Here is a 25,266-nt window from a genome sequence, read left to right as displayed (position 1 = left end):
GAGAAGCCACGCCTTGGGACAGATAATAAAAAGGGAAGGTGTGGGCGGTGCTGGTTGATGAAGGCAACTGTTCGGAGACATTCGAAGAGAATCCTGGTCTCTTCTTGCTAATCTGTTTGACTCTTGTTTGTTGACTCTTGTTTGATGTTTTGAATCATTTATTGAAGAAAATATTCTGCTGCTTTTTTGTTTGAAAGACTTTCTCATTTTTGAACTGTAAATTGGGTTGGGTTTTTTCCAGCCTATTAATTTGTCAAAAGGAAAAAGGGGTTGTCCCTGTCACACAAACAGGGCCAGTCGTAGGCTGGAACAGAACAATTCTGTGATGGTTCGATATAAACAAAACTGGTTTAAATGGCTAAGAGAAGAACAAACGGGCATCTTTTATCTTCTGAAGTTGTTTTTCTACAAGCATGCCACCACAAACTTTGAATAGAGTACCAGTGCGTTTGGGGCATTTTCACGTCTTCCAATACGGAACCTTTTGGGAAGATTGATTTCTGGTTCCAGAACCTAAACTGTCTTTCAGGCATATTTTTTCCCCCATGCATAAGGAGCACAGGCGCCCTCAAGCAGCTGTTCCTTGCCTGGCAAATTCAAGACAGCATATGGAAATGCACTGATTTCATTTGGGAGGTTATCTACCGTGGCTTTCATAAGTGAGCAAACAGAATGGAATCAAGGAAAAGAAATATTTGATGGGCCAGCAAGGACATCCAAGTGCGACAAAACAGTAAGCTTTGAGCGAGAAATTGTATAAAGTACAGTTTTGAAATTTAGCAATCAGGGTAAGTGGAAATGTTCCCACCATTTTAACGGTCAATGGCATCCTCTTCCCACTAATCAACTAAGGCCAGATAATTTCATTTAGTATTACTTTCAATTCTAATGATGTTGCTTACGACCCTTTTAGAGGGGGATTTATTTATGGACAGTCACAACATAACAATTATAGACAGCCAGAAATAGATTTTTTTTCTGTTAGTGTTTTCCTATATAGGTTTTGTTGGCCTTTGTGGTACCTCTACTACTAGGAAACTGATCTAAATGGTTGTCTTTAACTACCCATTAAGCAAGAAACCTTTCTATAGATAGAGCTAGGGTTTTAGATTCTGTGACCTCTTTCCATGGGGGAAAAAAAATTGCTGCCTTGGGCAAATCTGCAATATGTCCAAGCAAAGAACAGCTGCATTGATTTATATGAAACAGGGTTTGCCTCTTCACTGTAGATACCCCTATCCTGTGAGATCTTTAGAGCATATTTCACTTAATAGAACCTAGTCTGACTTTAATGGCTTCTGTAGAGGAGTATTTTTATATGTAGCATAGCACTGCATGGAGAACAGCCCAGCAACCATTAGTGGCAGTAAATGTGATTTAAGATATCTTAGTTCCCATCTGCATAGTGACATTATATCTTAGGTGTAGGAGCTGTGCTACCTTCCTCCTTTTGTTAATCTGCGTTTTTACAGGTTGGTCTTCCAGATCTGGGCTTCAAAAACCTGGAGTTCCACAAGAGTATTTTTAATTTCTTTTGCAGCACAGATTGAACTCGGTTCAAAGATGATGAAAGCTGCTATCATTGCGTGCATTAATCTTTTTCCAAACAAGCACCCTCTAGGTGTATCAGGGACGCAACTTTTAGAATTGACGTTGTTACGTGAAGATTGTCACTGCGTAAGAAAAAATCACTGAGGTTTTTATTGGGTTACTTTTTACATGCTTTGCTGGCTATTTAGTTAAAAGAAATAGGATTATTTTGCCATGCCATCTTTGCCCCCATCAGTGGGGAGATGAGTCTGTTGGCATGGAGAGTTTTATGCCATGCTTCTCCAATGAAAGTTACTTGATGAAGCAAGGTGCCAAAAGGGCAATACTTAGGTAATATAAAAATCAACTATCTGAAGCCGCCATGCACAACCTGGTATCCTTCACACATGATGGAGTTAAAATCCTAAAATCCTTGACAACAAGATTTTTCTGTGTAAAGATTGCTTGGAATAAACTCGTAGTGCTTTTGAACTCTATCCTGGCTCATGGTTTCCTGTGCATGACATATTTATATTCATTCATTCATTCATCATTTGTTCACCCTATTTATTCATTAATACTCCATGTAGCAGGAAATGGTGGTGTGGGCAGATAAGATTCAGGTTAGTCATGGTTATGATGATTAAGCAAAGGGCTTAATCGGTTGCAGGCTAAATGCTTGGTGGGGCTGAAGCAAAGTAGCTGTGGTGGGGTCAGAAATGATAGACACCTTTGTCAGGCACCTATGCTCTCTGATCTTTTCCGCCCTCCAACAGCAAGTTGCAAGGAAATAAGATAATAAATATTGAACGTCTTCTAATCCAATACCTCTGACTAGGAGAGAATCATAAGAACATCCCAGACAAATGTCTGCCTAACCTTTCCTTCAATGCTGGAGCCTCCGTAACTCTGGAAGATAGGCTGGTCCACTGTGTAATGATTCCCAGACTCATCACCCCAAACTGCTTAACAGAAAGTCTTACCTAACTTCAAAAACTGGTTGTAAGTCCCTTCCTTTGGCACTGTCGTAACTTTGAATGGTCCCTAAGAAAGAAGAAGCAATAGGTGGGCATTTGTCAAAGAAAGATCCCACCTGGAAATTAGGAAGAGTTGTCTGACCGTGAGAATGATTAAACAATGGAATAGTTTGCCTCCTGGAGTTGTGGGTGCTCCATCACTGGAGGTTTTCAAGAAAAGAATTGACAACCATTTTTCTAGGATTTTATAAAGGGGCAAAGGGTTGAATTACAAGTCCCTTCCACCTCTGTAATTCTATGATTCTAAATGAAAGGTCATAACTCAAGGATTACCTCTATTATAAAAAACAATATTACTGAATTATCTATATGTCTTTTCAGAAAATTACCAAATTTCATCTATTTTTGTTTTAACGGGAACACTTTGACAGATTTTCCAATATATTTTAGTAGACATGGGAATATTTAAATCAATTTAAATGTCTCTGTTGTGATAGGCAACAGGCTTGTGTGTCATTACCACCCCCCCCCAAAAAACCGACTTTTACTCCACTTTTGATAATTTACTCATGTTTGGGAACCACTGAACTGATGGCTCACATTCCACCCTCAGGAGATTCCTTGTTATTTTGAGTTTGATCTCTTTCTGCAAAGCTTCCAACTCAGATGTCTGAAATGAACTTTTCTGGATAAACTCAGTCTTTTATGCAACCTATTCCAGACATAAAAGAAACTGATTTCTTTTTTCCCCATGCCTTCAGAATTCATTGCTTTGATTCTGTAGTCTCCTTTAGAACTTCAGAAAATCATGTATATGTATGCTACCATTTTGTTCATACCATGATATATTTGGGTTGTCTGCATCAAACAAGCTACGGTTGGCTAATCCAACTCTAATGAACTGGATAAAGAGAAATTCTCCCATGCCTGTCTCTCAGCGCTTGGCACAAAAATCCTTTTTATGTTAGTTGCAAGGTCATCAGATATCATTATAGCCTAGTATTAAAAAATTCAAAGAAAGGAGGCAGTGTGTTTGATTTATAGAATAATTATCTTGCTTTAGCTCTAACTTGGCTTTGGCAATGATTCTGCAAGTACTCGAAAATTAAATCCATTTTTTTATGGCACTACAAGGTATTATCTCACAGCAAATGATAATTAAACACCTGTGAAATCAATTAGCCCTTTAAGGAGGGAAAAAGTTTTCCAATTATGTATTTGCATCTTCCAAACTTTTTTTTTTCCTGTTGGTGAGAACTTGAGCCCAACTGGAAAGTACCAATGGTGTGGAGTGGGAGTTTAAAATGATCCCTAAATGACAGTGAACATGAATGCAGACAATGAATTTAATGGTCATAATATGAGAGCCCAATTAGGCCTCAGAAACATTCCTTGACAATTGCGTTCCTGTCACAGAGCTTAGTTCTTGACTTTCCTACAAAACCTGGTTCTCACTTTTTGCTTCGCTGCCAAGTGTGATTTGAAAGCTTATTTAAAAGCCAAGATGCTTTATGGAAAAGAAGCTATCAATAGACACTGTGTGGCACAAAATCAGAGGTTTGGCTTGGGTTCTATTCACTCTTTCTCTGTAGTATTTCGGACTCATAATGGAAGCCATTCCTATTTGCAAATTAGTTAACCAGGGAATTTTGAGATTTTATAGCAGGGGTCTTCAAACTTGGCCCTTTTATGACTTATGGACTTCAACTCCCAGAATTCCTCAGCCAGGCATGTGCCTGGCTGAGGAATTCTGGGAGTTGAAGTCCACAAGTCATAAAAGGGCCAAGTTTGAAGACCCCTGTTTTATAGCCTGCAAAAGAAAAAAGGAAGGGCTACAATAGCATGTGGCAGCACATGGCTGATTTCATTTGGTTTGGTAAGCTAAGCAGGCTCATGTCTGATTGGTAGTTGGCTGGATTTTCTTCAGGAAATTCCTTTGTTTTATGCTCTAGGAAATTTGGGGGGGAAAAACAGACTGGGAGAAGATACCATTTGGTAGAGTTGCTTGGTAGAGAAATGGGAGGCATACAAATTTAATAATAAAATAAATGAAGATAGTGTTGTTAGTGTGGTCAAGAACATGGGATGGCTGTGTTCTCCAGGAATCATGCTCTGCTCTTGAGAATGTCTACTTTTACTTGTCGTTTGCCCTGCAGTGTTTAATAACTTTGGCTGTTGAATGTTTAATGACTCCAGATGCTTTTTTGGTAAGAGTGTTTTTCAGTGAGACCTGCAGATTTGCAGAAAGGATATTGACATTACAGGATATATTGTACAGTACTGCCACATTGGACAGCTGGCTGGCAAAAGTCAATATACTTAGAAATACCTTGTTCTTTAATATTAGACAACTTTATATAGTGAAGGCTCTGGCTGGTAGATTATGATGTTTTTCTTTAAAAAAACCCAAAAAGGGTAGATGCTATAGGTCCATGGTGGCGAACCTATGGCACGCGTGCCACAGGTGGCACGCAGAGCCCTCTGTGTGGGCACGCACACCATCGCCCCAGTCCTAGGCCTTCAGCTGGGTATCATAAAACCTTTTCGCTTTTTAAAAAAAGGTTCAGTCAAACAATGAATTTCAACTTCTCGCAGGAAAAAAAAGATTTCGCAAAGTTGGAATTGATTGATTGAACTTTTTAGTCCCTCCCAGTCTGCCGTTACCATGGCAGCCACGCCCACCCAATGGGCCACGCCCACCCAATTGCCCACAGCCACCCAATGGGCCATGCCCACCTGGACCTGACGATACATAAGAGGGTTTTGAGTTGCAGTTTGGGCACTCGGTCTCTAAAAGTTTCACCATCACTGGTATAGGTTCTCCTGCTTGAGCTGGGGGCTGGACTAGAAGACCTCCAAGGTCCCTTCCAGCTCTATTCTGTTCTGTTCTGTTCCATGCAGTAGACCTTCTTATAGTTAGATATGCTTGGTATGTGGAGCTCCATTAGAGATATTCTACAAAATATGGACATTCTGTGGCAGGTGAACTAAACAAGGAAACTGTTCATTGGAAGTTGCACCAGCTTTGAAACCAGCTTTCAATCCTTGATCAGGATTTTCAGCGTAGTTTCCTTAATTTTGTATACTACGTATGCCCTTTACGTGTGTTTCAAATGACTGATAAAATTCAAGGGTGCTGAGATTTAAAAATGAATCCCACATTTACAAATTTGGAAGACTACCATAATAGATTGTTCATGGATCTGCTTATTTAGTGTAAAAGGATTTTTTGTTATTTGCTGGAGATCTGTCTTTGATTTTGAATAAAAGAAATACTCTCTGTGATGGTTATTTTGGAACAAAATGACTGGAAGTCCTTTTTTTTTAAAAAAAAAATCAATGTTCAAGTTAGTTTAGGAGTGACTCAGAGAATATTCGGGGAGAGGGAGGAGCAGTTTCTTAAATTTGTGGTAATATTTTCAGTGAAGTGAGAAGGGGAAAATGTTAAACACCTGGAAATATGTAAGTTATGTCTTAACAAATTGAGCTCAACTCTTGCCATCTGTTTGTAATGGGTGGAATAGTAAAGAATCAGGAATTTCAAGAAGTTTGGAAGAGGAAGGAGAGGAGAAGGAGAAGGAGGAGGATTGTACAGTCTTGCAAATGGAAATTACAAGAACACCATGATGTGCCAACACAGCATTTCCGTGTTTACACCTGGATGATAGATGAGGTTGGGTATGTTTTCTCAGCTACGGGTGGTAAAAAGGAGGGATATTTCAATTAAACTGTGAATAAATTAGAATTGATTACAAATAGGGCCATTTGTTTATAGCTGGAAGCATACACCACTTAATCATTGTGGAAAAAAGCCTGAAAGCTAATAAAATGTGTGACAGATGCTCCTGGAATGAAGTAAGGTATAAGAGTGCAAGCAAGGCTGTTTCCATCAACTTCAGCAGGCAGAATTTATTTATTTATTTGCATACACTGTCTCCTCCTACAATTCTGGTAAATTTGAAAAATCCTCTGGTAAAACCTGGCACGTACATTGCCTAGACCACACTGAAAGATATTCATAAAAGTACAGCATAGCAGGGGCCTTCAAATTAAATAAAACAATTATCCCCCTGAGCTGCTTCTGTACTATTTGTCCCTTCTGCCTTGAAGACCCACTGGAAAGGCTTGGTTTTAATTTCTTTCTGAAACGATGGCAGAAGGGACAGGCTATTCCATAGCAAAGGAGCTGTTACTGAGAAGCACAGATTGAGTACTCCCTCTACTTGATTTCTTGAAGATTAGGGAATCTTAGTCTATTTTAGGCAGACAGAATATATCTGGGTTGCCTTAAGTGTTATGGCTTGGCATGTCTGACATCTGCTACCTCAGTGGTCTTCAGTCTTTCTGGCTTTGGGACTGGTGGCGGTGGGGGTGTGTGAGAGGGGATGGTTCCCCACAAGCAGCGAGCGAGTGCGGTCAGCCACACAGCTCGTGCAAGTGGAGCTGCATGCGTTCGAGCACTTGCGTGGCTTGGTTCCAAATGGGCTGCAGCCCGGGGATTGGGGACCCCTGTACTAGCTGATGTCCTGATAAGGCTGAAGGAGCAGTCTAAGGTGAACAGGAAAGCCTGATTCACAGTCTTACCACCAATATTGGAAAGGAAATTATTGGTAATTATAAGGCTATTGACATACAGCCCCAGTGATTGAGAAAAAGGGTCAGAGGTGAATATCTTCCATTGATTGTAGAATTTTGTGAATCAGTACATATTGCTTCTTTGAGTACCAATCCTAAAAATCACTATCATGACTCCGCCTGTCTATATTATTATTATTATTATTATTATTATTATTATTATTATTATTATTATTATTATTATTATTATTATTATTATTATTAATTTTATTTGTATACCGCCCTTCTCCCGAAGGACTCAGGGTGGTGAACAGGGCAATACATATTAAAAAAACAAGATACAAAAATTAAAAAACGATTAAACAAATGCCCATGAATAAGTTAACACACATTAAAATAGATTGAAACAGATTAATAAAACCCAACCCCATCCTATCAGGCCAGGCCAGCTTGTTCAAAAAGGTAGGTTTTGAGATCGCACCGGAAGGAGCGGAGGTCAGGCGCCATCCGGAGCTCGACCAGAAGATGATTCCATAAGTCCGGCGCGCCCACAGAGAACGCCCTCCCCCTGGGAGCCACCAGTCGACATTCTTTGACCGGTGGCACCCTGAGGAGGCCCTCTCTGTGGGAGCGTACTGGGCGGAGGGAAGTTGACGCCGGCCGCAGGTGCTCCCCAAGGTATTCCGGACCCATGCCATGTAGGGCTTTGTAGGTCATTACCAACACCTTGAATCTCACCCGGAAGACAACTGGAAGCCAATGCAGCTTGGCAGGAATAATGGTCAACATATTGCAGAATGAGGTTGCATAGCCGAAATCGAACCTTATCACACTTGGCTTCTCTTAAATCAAGTAATTTGCAGCAGAAATAATGAACCAACAAGTTCCAGTACTCCAGTACAGAAGAAAGTACTATTTGTGGGCTAGTGGTAGAAATGAAATTTTGGAAGCAGGTCAAAGGCACACTCAAAAAGACTTGCAGTGGTTGATTGTCAGAAACAAACTGGAAAGATTGTGGTCCCACCATCTTCTCTAGCTTCCCTGGTTGGTCCCTACTACCACCACTTATGTAGACTTCTTTCCTTCCTTCCTTCCTTCCTCATTTGAAAACAAGGCATAGAGCTGCGAAACCTATTCATTCAAACTTTCTAAACTTGCCTAGGAGATTTCTGAAGATAATAATGCTACAAGTTAGTTTACAATTGCTCATTGCAATGTGCCATGGTTATTTTAAAATTTAAATTAATGTCAGGTTAGAGAGAGAATTGTCAGGGACAAAGGGAGTATCTGGTAATCCTCTACTTACTGTTACTGCAGTAGAAGGCTTAAAGAATTGATCACAATTAATTTTGAAACAACTTTTCTCTTCCAGCCAGTGAAATAAGTTTTTATAATAATATGTTACATAGCTTTATTCCTTCTACAGATATAACTATTATTGGTATTTTAGAATTCCACTGCCCCAGAAACAGAAAGTGGTGTTATGCATCTCATATGTGGATTAATGCAAATTATTATTTGTTGTTGTTAGCTGCGAAGTCGTGTCCGACCCATCGCGACCCTATGGACAATGTTCCTCCAGGCCTTCCTGTCCTCTACCATCTTCTGGAGTCCATTTAAGCTCCCGCCTACTGCTTCAGTGACTCCATCCAGCCACCTCATTCTCTGTCGTCCCCTTCTTCTCTTGCCTTCAACCTTTCCCAATATTAGGCTCTTCTCCAGTGAGTCCTTCCTTCTCATTAGGTGGCCAAAGTATTTGAGAAATTATTATTATTAGTAGTATGCAAATTATTTTACCCCAACAGTTTGTCTACAGCCATGAGAAAAGAATTACAGATGACTTACCCTTAACACTCAGCAGAATAACTGAGATACTTCCGTATGTTAACAATTCCGCAGATTTAAGGTTTAATGTAAATAAAACATAAAACTTTCATGACTATTCAATCAACCAATGTTAAATCTGAAGGAGAAAATTCTGCTGTGTTGCAGAAAGAAACCTTTGTGAGGAAGCATATGTAGTTTTTATAAGTGTAGCATCATGAATTGATCCACCCTTCTGTATACTTCACTGGCTGTTGCATCTATAAACACCGATGCTTGATAATTAGTGTATTTTAGATTGTAAGAAGGGGATTGAAAGTTAGCTCTTTAGCATTATATTACAATAAATGTTTTATACCTGCCAGGACCAGCCTTGATAGTCTTTGTATTTTACAGTAAGTACCACAAAGATAGGAACTCAAATCCTTCCAGAAAAACTACCTCAAGTAAATAACTGTTAAATTCATTAGATGAGAGTATTTTATTGAGACTGTATGCAAATGAGATTAGGAAGTTAAGTCAGTAATATGAGGGGTGGGGGGGATTTGATTTCCACTCATATTCAACTGTAAGCTATTCCAGGTAAAAATTCCAATAAAAATTCAGTAACTTGTATATATAACCGAATTCCAGTTCACATGATTTAAAATGTAAGGCAAACAAGAAGAATCAGTGGTAAGTGATATAGAATATTTGGGAATACATTTTTTGCAAACACATTTGAAAAATTTAGTGGGCTTGAGATCTCAGCAATGTGTTTCTGTCTGCAGCCAAATTTGATCCTTTTTTTTTGTCCCAAAGTCATACAATATATAAGATTTGAGATTGCGTATAAGTTTCTACTTCTGTTCAGCTCTAATAGAACAGCCTTCAGAATAAAAATTACAGGTAATAGGGATATTTCAAAAATTGCTCACTAATATTTACATTTTCCACTAGATGTGATAGAACTAAGATAGATTGGGAGTATTTGAAATGTTTGTCCAACAGGAGAAATATTTTTGTCAAATGGAATTTCCTATATACTTGTTATCTCTTTTTTATATATATACATATCCATACATCTGATGAGATATTTGTGTGTCTGTTTACTAAGATTTTCACAAAAGGGACCTTGGTGAAAGATTATTCACATTTAAACATTCAAACAACTTTAAACAGATCCGTGAGAAGGAAGTATATTGAGTTTCCTTAAGTATTGAACTCATTCATAAATTACAATTCTGAGTTTGTTTTTTGTTGTCATGGAAATATTTGGGAGTGAATTGTTCTAGGATCTGTGTAACAAGAACCTAGGTTTTATTCCCAAAGGCAATTGAATTTCTTGGTTTTCTTGTTTTTTCCCTTCTCCAAAACTAAAAAGGCTTCTTGGATAAGAAATGAAACATTTTCAAGGAAAAAAAACTGTGAAAATCTAGTTGCCTTTTTGAAAAGTAGCATGATAGTTTTTTACATATCTGTTGCAGCATCCCCAGTGGTCACATGATCAAAATTCGCACACTTGGCTACTGGCTCATATTTATGACGGTTGAAGTGTCCCAGGGTCACCTTTCATAACTGACGAGCAAAGTCACTGGGGATGCCAGATTCACTTAACAACCGTGGTACTTGACAACTGCAACGATTCACTTAACAACTGTGGCAAGAAAGGTCGTAAAATAGGACAACATTCATTTAAGAACAGAAACTTTGTGCTCAATTGTGGTCATAAGTCGAGGACCACCTGTACATCAAATTCTAAAATTAACTAGCAACACCAAGAACACGGGACTGTCACAATGCCCAGGTCAGCTGGTCACTCCCTTCTTCAGTGGGATGAGCTGGGTTGTATCTTACTTTAGATAGGAGCATTATTTATACATCTGCATTTATGCCTTCACTTAACACATTTCACTGTTATAGATGTAGTTATCAGGAATTTTTTTTCATGATTAGCATCCTTTATTTTTCTTTTTTGCTGATATTTAAGCTGGCTATATTTTATATAGCAGGCAACCTTCCAAAACTAGAACTCAAACCCCATTTTACATAAAATGCATAAATAGCAACTATCATGTGGATTCCTTCCCGGGTCTTCACCACCTGTGGAGACACAGTGGCCCAGTTGCAGAATTAGCACCAGCATTTCTCTAATGCTATTATTTCAACAGTCAAATAGCATAGCTACTTATTTGACTCTAAATTAAAAGATAGTATAATCTGTTTGAAAAAGCATTTTTCTCCCTGCTGTGGGACGGAGGTGGTAGTGCATCCATTGTTTTATCTGGTTAAGGAAAAATCTGTAGTGCTAACTGCTAAAGCTGTACTCTCAAAATTTAAAGCTTTGCTTGCTAATAATAACCTCCTTGAGGTCAAGTGTATTTATTTGGGAGTTAACTGAGTTTCCAGTGCATATTTTCAGTGAAAGATTCAAAACACTTAAAATGTTTCACTTTCTTAAGTAGATCTGTAACTTGAAAAGCAATGAGTATTTTAAACAAAGCTTATTTTAACCTTTGTATCCAACTGATAGGCACTATAATTTGATTCAAATGCCCATCTGTTCTTTACCTATAATTGTAATGAGATCATAAAAGCAATCTTTTTCTCTCGTTACTTTTATACAGGTGGTCCTCGACTTATAAAAGTTTGTTTAGTGACCATTCAAAGTTACAACGGGACTGAAAAAAATGGATTGATGACCGTCTTTTTCACACTTAGAACTGTTGTAGCATGCCCATGATCACATGATCAAAATTAAAACACTTGGCAACTGACTCATATTTATGACGGTCGCAGTGTCCCGGGATCATGTGTTTACCGCTTGCAATCTTCTGTCAAGCAAAATCAATGGGTATGCCCTGTTGCGAGTTTGGAAAAAATGTCAATATAAGTTAAATTATAAAATACCAATTTGGGCAATACCTAAACATGCGATAGTAAATATACGTTTGAGATTTAAACATGATGTGATTACATATAAAGATATTCTTAGACTGGAAAGGAATGTATGGCAATTAAAGCCATTTAATATTTTAAAAGAAGGGAAAAGAGTACAAACTTGGTTTCAGTATGGCCAGATACAAGCTAGATGGAAAGAAGATCAGAAAATTGGCATTTCGACAACAGATGGAAATTTGGTAAAGCAAATTAGACATCAAAGTCAAGTGCATATAAGAAGGATATATAATGCATTGATAGAAATAGATTCAGAAACGGAACTTGTTAAAGATTGTATGATAAAATGGGCCCAGAATATTCAGGAACCAATAACAATGGATACTTGGGGGAAAAATTGGGTCAGAAATGTAAAATTTACTCAGGCACAAAATTTAAGAGAGAATTTTTATAAAATGTTGTATAGATGGCATTTAGATCCTAAAAAATTAGCATGTATGTATCCAAATTATCAGTCTAAATGTTGGAGGTGTGGTTGTGAGGATGCAACGTACTACCATATATGGTGGACTTGTAAAAAAGTTAAAGCTTTTTGGATTAAAATTTGGTGGAATATGCAGAAGATATTTAAGAAAAAGATAAGGTTTTTTCCAGTTATTTCTGTTGGGTATTGCAGATTGTACCGTTATAGAAACTAAATTGATGTTGAACTTAATAACGGCAGCAAGACTTTTGGTTTCGCAATACTGGAAGAAGGAGGAACTGCCTACTATAGAAAAGTGGACTTTAAAAGTTTCAAACTTGGCAGAAATGGCAAAAATTTCAGCATATTTGAAAGAACAATCGCAACAGAGATATATTTCGGAATGGAGAAGATGGGTCGATTATATTCAGAATAAATATGGGACTAAAAAATTTCATTTAGCATATGAATGAGTATTAGAATTATAAGATGTATTATTATTTAGTTATGTTCAAGTGGAGTTAAAGTGTGATAGGATTTAAAGTGTATTTATAGATGGTTAGCATATTTTAGCTCAAGTTTGTTAGAGGCAATACCCTGTATTCAGCTCTGGGAAGTCAAGAGGGGGAGGGGGAGGGAGGGGAAGTTGGGGGGAGGGGGAGGGAAGGAGTTTATGCTTAAAATGTATTGTAAAACTTTTCAATAAAAAAAAGCAAAATCAGTGGGGAAGTCAGAATCATTTAACAACCATGTTACTAACTTAACAACTGAAGTGATTCGTTTAACAACTCTGGCAAGAAAGGTCACATAATGGGACAAAATTCACTTAGATATTTCGCTTAGCAACAGAAATGTTGAGCTCAATCATAATCATAAGTTGAGGACTACTGTAATGAATAACCCCATGTTTCAAAGCTGGTTCTTCCTATAGACATGTTATAAGAATGGTAGTTCCTTTTTAAATATAACACACGACTACAGCATCAGGCAAATTTTAGTTTGCCACCTGCAGGCAAATTTTGGTCTGCAATCTTACAGGAATTTGAGAACTTCTGAAAATATTTCAGAAAAATAAATTGGGAAGCTGTAACAAAAGAATTCTAGTGACTTCTGTATGTGTGGAAACGGGATTGGTGTTTTTTTGTTTGTTTGTTTGTTTTTGCACTTTACTTTGTCACAGCATGTAAAGACTGCCAGATTCTCTTTTGCACCAGAGCATCAATTTCCATCTGTGTCTTATTTTGGTAACAGCCAAACCTGCTATCATACAGTTTTCAGCTGACTGTGTGAGAACTAACCCTCACATATAAGATGAATTCTCCCTTGGAATTTCTAATTTAATTACTAGTTCATAATTAACCACTGCACTACATTTTTAGATGAAGGACTCCTAGCATGAGATCTGATCACAAGAGTTAAGGAGAAGGTTTTAGAGCAGGGGTGTCAAACTCAATTTCATTGAGGGACGCATCAGCATTGTGGTTTCCCTCGGGGGGGGAGGCGCTGGGTGGGTGTGGCTAGGATGGGTGTGGCCTACTGGGTGGGTGTGGCCAGCTCAACATCACTCACTTAAGGGGTGCCTGAGCAGGACTGGGGCAGATCTGAGGGTCTCCGGCAGTGGAGGGTGGGACTGGGGCGAGCTCTGGGACATGGTTCCTCCCACCCTCCCTTCCTTTCTCCCTCTATTCCTCCCTTCCTCCCTTTGTTCCTTCTTCCCTCCCACCCTCTGTTCCTTCCTTCCTCTGCTCCTTCCTTCCCACCCTCCCTTCCTTCCTTTGTCTGTTCCTTCCTCCCTCCCTCCGTTCTTTCTTCTCTGCTCCTTCCTTCCTTCCTCCCTCCTTCCCACCCTCCCTTCCTTCCTTTGTCTGTGGAGCCATCCAATAATGAGTGCATAAATTCAAGATGGATAGGTAAATTATGTCACCCAAGGCTTCCAAGAAGTACCCTAGAATTACCCCAGGTTCAATGCAAATTCACACAGTATTGGGGGAAAAACAGGAAGAACTGAAAATCGTAGCTAGCAAATATGATTTAGAAGCATTACAGGAACCTGGTGGCAGAACTCTTCAGTACACCACTTGAGACCTAATTTGACATAAAGCCACTTGTTTGGCACAGTTGTTCTACCAACTCTGTGTCTATCTTACCATACTTCAGCCTCATTTTGCCTTCTTCACTTGGATCAAATGGAAGTTACATAATCACTGAGATGTTTTACTTAATTATTTATGTATTAAGCAAATTTATATGGCCGCCTAATTCAATGATTCCAAGCGGCTTACAAAGATAAATACCCAGTACAAAAATCAATAAACCCCCACCCCTCTGGCAACCACGGTCAGACCAGTCATTTGATGGGTTGTGTATCACTGTGAGGTCTCCTGACCTGTTGGCCGAACCAGGCCTTCAGGGCCTTGCAAAAGAGTGTCAAAGTGGGGGCAGATCTTATCTCCAAAGGGATGGTGTTCCACAGGGAGGGAGGGACGTATAATATTCCCTGCCTCCCCACTCTGGTGGGTCATGAAGATATGACTGGGAAAAGACAGTTCTTCAAATAACCTGGTCCCAAGCCATGTAGGGCTTTGAAGGTGACAACCTGCACCTTGAATTAGGCCCAGAAGCAATTCAACAGCCATTGCGGTGCCTGCAGAAGAGGTGGCTTGCATAAACCAGCCAGAATAATAATAACAGTGATTTCTAGGCTTGCACAACCAGCCAGGCCACCACACTTCGAAGCTATTGAAGCTTCCAGAAACTTTTCAGGGGCATCTCCATGTAATAATAATAATAATAATAATAATAATAATAATAATAATAATAATAATAATAAATAGTAGTAGTAGTAGTTGTAGTAGTTGTAGTAATTGTTGGAAGGGACCTTGGAGGACATCTAGTCCAACCCGTGCTCAGGCAGGAAACCCTATACCATTTCAGACAAGTGGCTGTCTAGTCTCTTAAAAACTTCCAGTGTTGGAGCATTCACAACTTCTGGAGGCAGGTTGTTCCACTGATTAATTGTTCTAACTGTCAGGAAATTTCTCCTTAGTTCTAGGTTGCTTCTCTCTTTGGTTTGTTTCCATCCATTGCATCGTGTCCTGCCTTCAGATGCTTTGGAGAATAGTTTGACTCCCTCTTCTTTGTGGCAGCCCCTGAGATATTGGAACACTGCTATCATGTCCCCCCTCGTCCTTCTCTTCATTAAACTAGACATTCCCAATTCCAGCAACCATTCCTTATATGTTTTAGCCTCCAGTTCCCTAATCATCTTTGTTGCTTTTCTCTATACTCTTTCTAGAGTCTCAACATGTTTTTTACATCATGCTGACCAAAGCTGGATGCAGCATTCCAAGTGTGGCCTTATCAAGGCATTGTAAAGTGGTATTAGCACTTCACGTGATCTTGATTCTGTCCCTCTGTTAATGCAGCCTAGCACTGTGTTGGCTTTTTTGGCAGCTGCAGCACACTGCTAGCTCAGGACTCCGAGATCCCTCTCACAGTTACTACTATTGAGCAAGGTACCACCTATACTATACCTATGCATTTGGTTTTTCTTGCCTACATGTAGAATAAGTACATTGCAATAGTCAAGATGTTTAAGCATAAATTAGATTCCCATCAGTTGAGATGGCTGTAATACTGGTTTCCTGCCCTGGGCTAGATCGTCTTCTCCAAGCTGATACTTAGATTCCATGATTTCACTGCTAAAAAATACTGAGTAGACTGCAACGACTGGTATCTTTAGCAGCAATGAAAATGAAAAGAGTCATGCAGGTGAGCAGGTTTATACCTCTTTGATCTTTAATTCAGTGGATTTTTAAGTGTCCTCCTCTTCCTGAGTGTGTGCTCCTGACTCCTAAAGGATCAAAGTAGGACATATAATTTATATGTAAGAACGGTCGGTTCAAGACTGAAAAGTCGTCCGTCAATCACTTTGGATAATGAGAATCTAAGACTATTCATCTGTTTCCGCAAAAACCAATGCTTCGTATCTTCTAAAATGGGGTGGAGGTAAAAGTGTCTTCTTCCTTCCTTGGATGGATCTCTGACTAATATGCATTCTATAGGTTTGGAAAACGCCCTCTCCTTTTGTTCAGCGGCATCCAAAACTTGCCAAGAAATGAGAGAGAAAAGGACCTTTAAAGAGACAGTGATTTTTTTTCTTCTCTTGGAAATGTTCCATAATTATCTGAGCTTAGGTGTTCTTGTTACTTCACTGAGCTACATTCTTCCCCCAATTGAATGAGTCTTCAGACTAGAGATTGCTATCACATTGTTCTTCGAACATGTGAAGGATTTCCAGTTCTAAATTGTTTACCTAGATACAGTTCTAAAATGACCAGTTTCTAGTTTAGAGGGTGCAAGTGCTAATAACAAAGTGTTTTTCACTTTTTTTTCTTTCAGTACTTGGAAGATCCTTACATGGCTGCTAGAAATGACTGTTTCTAAAATGTGTAGCTTTTCCAAACTTTAAGTATGTTTTAAAAGGTAAAGGTAAAGGTTCCCCCGCACATGCGTGCTAGTCGTTTCCAACTCTAGGGGCCGGTGCTCATCTCCGTTTCAAAGCCGAAGAGCCAGCGCTTGTCCGAGGACGTCTCCGTGGTCATGTGGCCGGCATGACTAGACGCCAAAGGCGCACGGAACGCTGTTACCTTCCCACCGGAGTGGTCCCTATTTTTCTACTTGCATTTTTACGTGCTTTCGAACTGCTAGGTTGGCAGAAGCTGGGACGAGTAACAGGCGCTCACTCTGTTACGCGGCACTCGGGATTCGACCCGCCAAACTGCCGACCTTCTGATTGACAAGCTCAGCATCCTAACCCACTGAGCCACCGCCTCCCTTAAGTATGTTTTACATGGATGATATAAGGCTAATGCATATAGACCCTGGTGAGAAATATATACTTGAATGCATGGAAAAGTTTTCTCCATGCAGTATAACTTGAAAAAGAAGATGGTTGATGCATAGGGAAGAAAAAAGGTGATTGAGAAGTAGTCTCCTCCTCCTCCTCCTCCTCCTCCTCCTCCTCCTCCTCCTCCAGTACTCTGTGGACTGTTGAATTGTACTACTGTATTGCACTATTCATACTAAGCCAAAGAAATCGCTGTTATTATTATTCTGCTTAAAAGAAATAAGATTCTAGATATGCTGTGATTCCATAGGGCCACATAGAAAGGATATGATACAGAATAAAAGATGGTTCCAGTTTTCCTAGACATGTATCCCACTTTTTTCTTTCCTCCATGTAAGCAATTTCCTAGCCCTTCCAGCTATGACTGAAATTGGAAATGTGGGCAAATATTCTTTTTGGGGGGGTGTTTACGGTTCCAAAACATGTGTTTTTCTGTCCCTCCCTCACAAATAGCAGAACGAAAGGAAGCTCTATAAACTCACCACTGTTGCAGAATAATAGAAAATTTGTCTTCTGTCCCTTTGCATAACCTAACAGGTTGCAGAATTCTGTACTTCCACAGTGTAGAAAGTGGGTCACTTTCGTTTTATTTTATTGCAGAGCTTTTGTTGGGAAATGATAAAATGACATATTTTAGCTTCAGTAGACAGCCTACTACACTTCAGAACGATTGCAAACAATTTGCACTGCTTTAAGGGTATGATTGCTAGGGGTTTTTTTTTGTTTGTTTTTTGTTTTTTTTAAAAAATAGGGAGCTTTGTTCACCTAGTTAATACCTGGATAAGATCACCAAGAATCCCAGAGCTGAAAGATGAAATGGCAAATGGGAACACATGCTAGAAGAAGTCAGTGACTGCTCCCAAGAAAACTGCAGGGTTTAATCAATGTACTCATCAGGAGCCATGCTTAGTTCAAAGTCACATTACCTTGTATTTGTACCTCAGGCTGCAGTGAGGTGTGCAAATGGGCAGCCAAGCTTAAATGCTTTTACCAAAGCATTGCAAGCATCTAGACATCAGGCTGATGCTAAAACAGGAAAACTCAGGTTATGCTCGCTTGGGCAGCCTATATGCTAAAATTGGAACAATACAGAGCAGATTAGCCTGGCACCTATGCAAGAATGATGTAGGGTTTGGTGGGTGGAACATTTTGCCTTTTGAGAAGCTTTCCAAGGACTCTGAAGTGAGATGCAGGGCAAAGGAGTGAGACAGGACTAAATTTGATTTAAACTAAATGTTATTAAAACGATAAATTAAATGCAGTCAATGCTATTGTTCCCTATATATTTCTTCATTTATCCCTGTTTGGCAATGTTAAAAATTCAAGATTTTTTTCTTAAAACAAGAAGCAGCATACAAATGTTTTAAATTACAATTCAGTAATTGTAGCATTTTGATTGTTCTTATGCTGAAGTCCTAGGTGTAGGTAAAGTCTTTCCTTTTTTTTGGTTATTTTGCAGTCAGTATCTAGACCCGTACCAATCGGGCTTCAGGCCCGGGTACAGCACGGAGACGGCATTGGTCGCGCTGGTGAATGATCTCTGGCGGGCTCGGGACAGGGGTTGCTCCTCTGTCCTAGTCCTTTTAGACCTCTCAGCAGCTTTTGATACCATCGACCATGGTATCTTGCTGCGACGTCTCAGGGGGTTGGGAGTGGGAGGCACAGTTCTCCAGTGGTTCTCCTCCTACCTTCTGGGACATTCGCAGTCGGTGTTGGCAGGGGGACAGAGGTCGACCTTGAGGCCTCTCATTTGTGGAGTCCTTCAGGGATCAGTCCTCTCGCCTCTCCTGTTCAACATCTACATGAAGCCGCTGGGCGAGATCATTCGTGGTTTTGGAGTTGGGTATCATCAGTATGCTGATGATACCCAGCTTTTTATTTCGACCCCAAACCACCCCAGTGATGCCCTCGACGTGATGTCCCGCTGCCTGGAGGCGGTCCGGGTCTGGATGGGGAGGAACAGGCTTCGGCTCAACCCTGACAAGACTGAGTGGCTGTTCGTGCCGGCATCCCAGGAAATTCCGATTATTCCATCTCTGGCCATGGGGGGTGAGCTATTACCCCTCGTAGATAGGGTGCGCAACTTGGGGGTCCTTCTAGATTCACAGCTCTCTTTAGAAGAGCATATTGGAGCTGTGACTAGGGGGGCCTTTGCCCAGGTTCGCCTGGTGCGCCAGTTGCGACCCTATCTGGACCGGGATGCCTTGCGTACAGTCACTCATGCGCTCATGACCTCTCGTCTAGACTACTGTAATGCTCTCTACATGGGGCTGCCCTTGAAGTCCACTTGGAGGCTTCAACTGGTGCAGAATGCAGCCGCGCGAGTTGTACTGGGAGTCTCCCAATACTCCCATGTTACACCTTTGCTCTGCGAGCTGCATTGGCTGCCGGTTGCCCTCCAGGTGAAATTCAAGGTGTTGGTAATGACTTACAAAGCCCTACATGGCATGGGTCCGGATTACCTACGGCAACACCTGCGGCCGGCGTCAACTTCCCTCTGTCCAGTGCGCTCCCACAGAGAGGGCCTCCTCAGGGTGCCTCCGATCAAAGAATGCCGATTGGTGGCCCCCAGGGGGAGGGCGTTCTCTGTGGGCACGCCAGACCTGAGGAACCGCTTGCCGGTTGAGCTCCGGATGGCCCCCGACCTTCGCTCCTTCCGGCGCAATCTAAAAACGTATTTATTTGAGCAATCTGACCTGGTCTGATGGGTTAGGGTTTAATATGTTCTTAATTCTTTCTTAATTATTGTTTTAAATTTTAAATTTGGGCATTATATTTAATTGTTTTTTAACTTTTATATTCTGTTTTTTTATATTTATTGCCCTGTACACTGCCCTGAGTCCTTCGGGAGAAGGGCGGTATAAAAATAAAATAAATAAATAAATAAATAAATAAATAAATAAATAAATAAATAAATAAATAAATAAATAAATAAATAAATAAATAAATAAATAAATAAATAAATAAATAAATAAAAAAATAAAATAAAATAAAAATAGATGCTATAGTGAGTTCTTCCAGTTCTTCCCTGCTAAAGATTTAATTGGAGAAATCTAATGAAAACTTAACAATTGGCTGATCAACTTCAGAACGAAATTTTGTTTTGGGCAGACATCAATGAAAAATTAAAGACTGAGATTAAGGATAGTAGGGGGAAGAGATAGTGAGAAGATTTTCTTTCTTTCTTTCTTTTAGATGTTGTGTAGTTTTACATAACAGAAAGATGGAACATGTAATTGGGTTTCCTGAAATTCGTCTTAACTTATTTCAAGGACCCTTTTTCATGCAAATTATACATCCATGTTTAAACCAGTACAAACTCCTGTAGGGATGAGTCCTATCAAAATTAGCTCACATCTGTCTTTGTATGTTCGAGGAGAATAAATATAAAAATAGAGCTGAATTTCCATTTCTGTATATTCTATTCTTTTCCCCTGTCCAATGCAAAAAGAAGTACCGGTAAGTTTTTTTTAAAAAAATAAATAAATAAATCAGTGCCTCCAGGCTATGATTAAATGAGATTATTAGGGTTGGGTAAATTTTGCTGCATGATTTTAACTGTCAAAGCAGCACCTATTTGCAGTTTGCAAAAGCCTCTGGAGAAATAAATGTATCTGTGTTCAAGCTAGAGAGGAACGGTAGGAAGAGATATTTAATCTTGGCTTTCTTGACATCAGTTTAGCACTTGGCAGTTTCCAAGTCATTACAGGTTTGCCAAAAGTACCATTAGCTAGAATCTGGCATGAAACTTTTAGCGATTTAATGTGGGGGGGGGGGTTGTGGGTTTTTTTTTTTTTTGTAAAAGCTTTTGCAAAAGTTTGTTGGAATTTAAAAGAAAGTAGGGTGTCCCTTAATGCCTTAACTTTTAGGAACACTGGTCATTGTTCCTTTATGTTGTTGCCAATTTTTCTTTTTCTTTAAGCTAAACTTATGTTATAATGCAGATAAACATCCAGAATTGTTTCTCCTTCTCATTGAATTTGTGCTTGGTGACATATTGCTGCACCATGATTCATTCTATCCATTCTTTGTCCTTTCCTAGTTGATTAAGAGGATTTTTATTACTGACTGATTAGTCTTGGTGGCTTTTGCTGGATATTAGATTTTCTTCTCTGTTGACAAAATGTCGATGCCTTGAGTGTGAAGCTTCTGTATCAATATATAATCTCAACGTAAAACATAGATCAGTTATGGAATGCATTAAATTAATTCATTAATCACAGGTTATGTGTGAGAAAATAAAACTCCAATATTTTTATCCATTTTCCTCTATTAAAATATTTGAAAATAAAATCAATTGTTCAGATAGATAGAGATAGATAGATAGATAGATAGATAGATAGATAGATAGATAGATAGATAGACAGACAGACAGATACATAGATACTAGATTCTTAAGCAACAATTCATTAGCTTGCTTAGAAAAACAAACTATTTGATTTTCATATATATGTGGATATCCATAATATAAAGTAAAAAATTCTTCCTGTTGAGGATAATTACATGAATGTAACCAGCTTCTTTCCTTGTGAACAGCACAGAGATTTTGGTTCTCAGTCTATAGATGTACCCCTGAAATTTCCTGGTGATATCCTATCCAATTATTAACCAAATCATACCAAGATCAGCCAAAATTGGCAAGCCCCTACTACTTAACCTGAGTTACGTAAATGCATTATATATCAGAAGATATTGCAGTATTAATCCTATCCTGTCTAAAAGGTATTTGCCACTTTGAAAGTAAAATTCTTATAGAGGCAAAGAATGTACAAAGTTGGGTGCAGAGTAGAGTATGCAATCCAAATCAATGGACTAAATAAGTCCATTGATTTTGGTAGGCTGCTTTAACTATGACCAAGCCTGGATTCAAAGTACAATCTTTCCAACAACAGTGCTATTCCTAAAAAATACAAAATGATTTATTTCTCATAGATCATATCAAGATTCTATGTGATTCAATTCAATTTATTGAACTGATCATAATTGGTAGGGTTCAAATGACAAGCTAAACCAACATTCATAGTTTAAAAGTGATAATAGAGAAGCTCACCAAACCAATGATCTAAACCAAACTGAACTCTGCTGCATAGACCATTAGAAACATGTGTAATCCATAATTGTAGTTGGTGATCTTCTTCCCAAAGAAAAGCAAATCTTGAAAGAAAACTATCCTGATCCTGATTTGGTGTGCCAGTGAGTTACTTGTTCTATTCTCAACTGTTTTCTCAAGTGCAGACAGAGAATTCCTTAGTAAGAATGTTAGGAATGGCAGACAAAATAGTGATAAACAGCATGTGGTAGCATATTCATACTTGTTTGTGTTTGAAAATTAGTCTGTGTTATTCATAGGATCACAGGATTAAGCTATCTAGACCACTGCTTCTTAACTTTGGCCATTTTTAGATATGTGGATTTCTATTCCCAGAATTCCCGTCAGCCAGGCTGGCTAGGAAATTCTAGGAGTTAGTCGTCATCATAACCATTCCCATAAATTTTGAATAAAAAATTCTGGATTGTTTTAATCTTATAGATCATGGATGAATTTCCCACCTGTCTTGTTGTTGTTAGCTGCGAAGTCGTGTCCGACCCATCGCGACCCTATGGACAATGTTCCTCCAGGCCTTCCTGTCCTCTACCATCTTCTGGAGTCCATTTAAGCTCACGCCTACTGCTTCAGTGACTCCATCCAGCCACCTCATTCTCTGTCGTCCCCTTCTTCTATTGCCCTCGATCTTTCCCAGCATTAGGCTTTTCTCCAGTGAGTCTTTCCTTCTCATTAGGTGGCCAAAGTATTTGAGTTTTAGCTTCAGGATCTGGCCTTCTAAAGAGCAGTCGGGATTGATCTCCTCTAGGACTGACCGGTTTGATCGCTTTGCAGTCCAAGGGACTCGCAGGAGTCTTCTCCAGCACCATAGTTCAAAGGCCTCAATTCTTTGGCGCTCAGCCTTTCTTATGGTCCAACTTTCACTGCCATACATTGCAACTGGGAAGACCATAGCCTTGACTATACGCACTTTTGTTGACAGGGTGATGTCTCTGCTTTTTAGTGTGCTGTCTAGATTTGCCATGGCTTTCCTCCCCAGGAGCAAGCGTCTTTTAATTTCTTGGCTACAGTCCCCATCTGCAGTGATCTTGGAGCCCAGGAAAATAAAATCTGTCACTACCTCCATTTCTTCCCCATCTATTTGCCAGGAATTGAGAGGGCCAGATGCCATGATCTTGGTTTTCTTAATGTTAAGTTTCAACCCAAGTTTTGCACTCTCCTTCTTCACCCGCAACAAGAGGCTCTTTAGTTCTTCTTCACTTTCTGCCATTAGAGTGGTATCATCTGCGTATCTTAGGTTGTTGATATTTCTTCCGGCAATCTTAATTCCAACTTTTGATTCATCTAGCCCTGCCTTTCTCATGATGTGCTCTGCATATAAGTTAAATAGGCAGGGCGACAGTATACAGCCTTGCCGGACTCCTTTCCCAATTTTGAACCAATCAGTGGTTCCATGTCCAGTTCTCACTGTTGCTTCTTGACCCGCATATAGGTTTCTCAAGAGACAAATAAGATGGTCTGGTACTCCCATCTCTTTAAGAACTTGCCACAGTTTGTTATGATCCACACAATCAAAGGCTTTAGCATAGTCAATGAAGCAGAAGTAGATGTTTTTCTGGAATTCCCTAGCTTTCTCCATGATCCAGCGTATGTTGGCAATTTGATCTCTAGTTCCTCTGCCTCTTCGAAATCCTGCCTGTACTTCTGGTAGTTCTCGATCCACATACTGCTGAAGTCTAGCTTGTAGGATTTTAAGCATGACTTTACTAGCATGAGAAATGAGTGCAATGGTGCGATAGTTTGAACATTCTTTGGCACTGCCTTTCTTTGGAATTGGAATGTAAACTGATCTTTTCCAATCCTGTGGCCACTGTTGAGTTTTCCAAATTTGCTGGCAAATTGAGTGTAGCACTTTTACTGCATTGTCTTTTAAGATTTTGAATAGCTCAGCTGGAATACTGTCACCTCCACTAGCTTTGTTGTTGCTCAGCTTTTCTAAGGCCCACTTCACTTCACATTCTAGGATGTCTGGCTCGAGGTCAGTGACCACCTCATTGTGATTATCTGGGACGTTAAGCTCATTCTTGTATAGTTCTTCTGTGTAAATTTGCCACCTCTTCTTAATCTCTTCTGCCTCTGTTAGGTCCCTGCCATTTTGGTCCCTTATCATGCCCATTTTTGCATTAAACGTTCCCTTCATCTCTCCAATTTTCTTGAAAAGATCTCTGGTCCTCCCTATTCTATTGTTTTCTTCTATTTCTTTGCACTGTTCATTTAAGAAGGCATTCTTATCTCTTCTAGCTATTCTCTGGAATTCTGCATTCAATTGGGCATATCTATGTTTTTCTCCCTTGCCTTTCGCTTCCCTCCTTTCCTCAGCTATTTGCAAAGCTTCCTCAGACAGCCATTTTGCTTTCTTGCATTTCTTTTTCTTTGGGATGGTTTTGGTTGCTACCTGTTGTACAATGTCGCGAACCTCTGTCCATAGTTCTTCAGGCACTCTGTCTATCAGATCTAATTCCTTAAATCTATTTGTCACCTCTACTGTATATTCAACAGGGATATGATTCAATTCATACCTGAGTGGCCTAGTGCTTTTCCCTACTTTCTTCAGTTTAAGCCTAAACTTTGCAAGGAGAAGCTCATGGTCTGAGCCACAGTCAGCTCCTGGTCTTGTTTTTACTGACTGTATAGAGCTTCTCCATCTTTGGCTGCAGAGCATATAGTCAATCTGATTTCTGTGTTGACCGTCTGGTGATGTCCATGTGTAGAGCCGTCTCTTGGGTTGTTGGAAAAGAGTGTTTGCTATGACCATCGTATTCTCTTGACAAAATTCTATCAGCCTGTGCCCTGCTTCATTTTGTACTCCAAGGCCAAACTTGCCTGTTATTCCAGTTATCTTTTGGCTTCCTACTTTAGCATTCCAATCCCCCATGATGATAAGGACATCATTTTTGGGTGTTAGTTCTATAAGGTGCTGTAGGGCTTCATAGAACCGGTCAATTTCTTCCTCTTCAGCACTGGTGGTTGGGGCATAGACTTGGACTACTGTGATATTGAATGGTTT

The 25,266-nt window shown here is 39.6% G+C and overlaps 1 protein-coding gene across 1 annotated transcript in view; it reads left to right on the top strand.

Annotated features, from left to right (window-relative positions):
- EXT1 (exostosin glycosyltransferase 1) overlaps positions 1-25,266 on the top strand; it is a 310,771-nt gene that overhangs the window by 239,797 nt on the left and 45,708 nt on the right. The window lies entirely within an intron of this gene.

This window comes from Vipera ursinii (assembly GCF_947247035.1).
Source record: "Vipera ursinii genome assembly, chromosome: 3".
Classification (NCBI taxonomy): domain Eukaryota; kingdom Metazoa; phylum Chordata; class Lepidosauria; order Squamata; family Viperidae; genus Vipera; species Vipera ursinii.
Note: the sequence above shows the minus strand (reverse complement) of the source record. Positions and strands in the feature narration are given on the sequence as shown.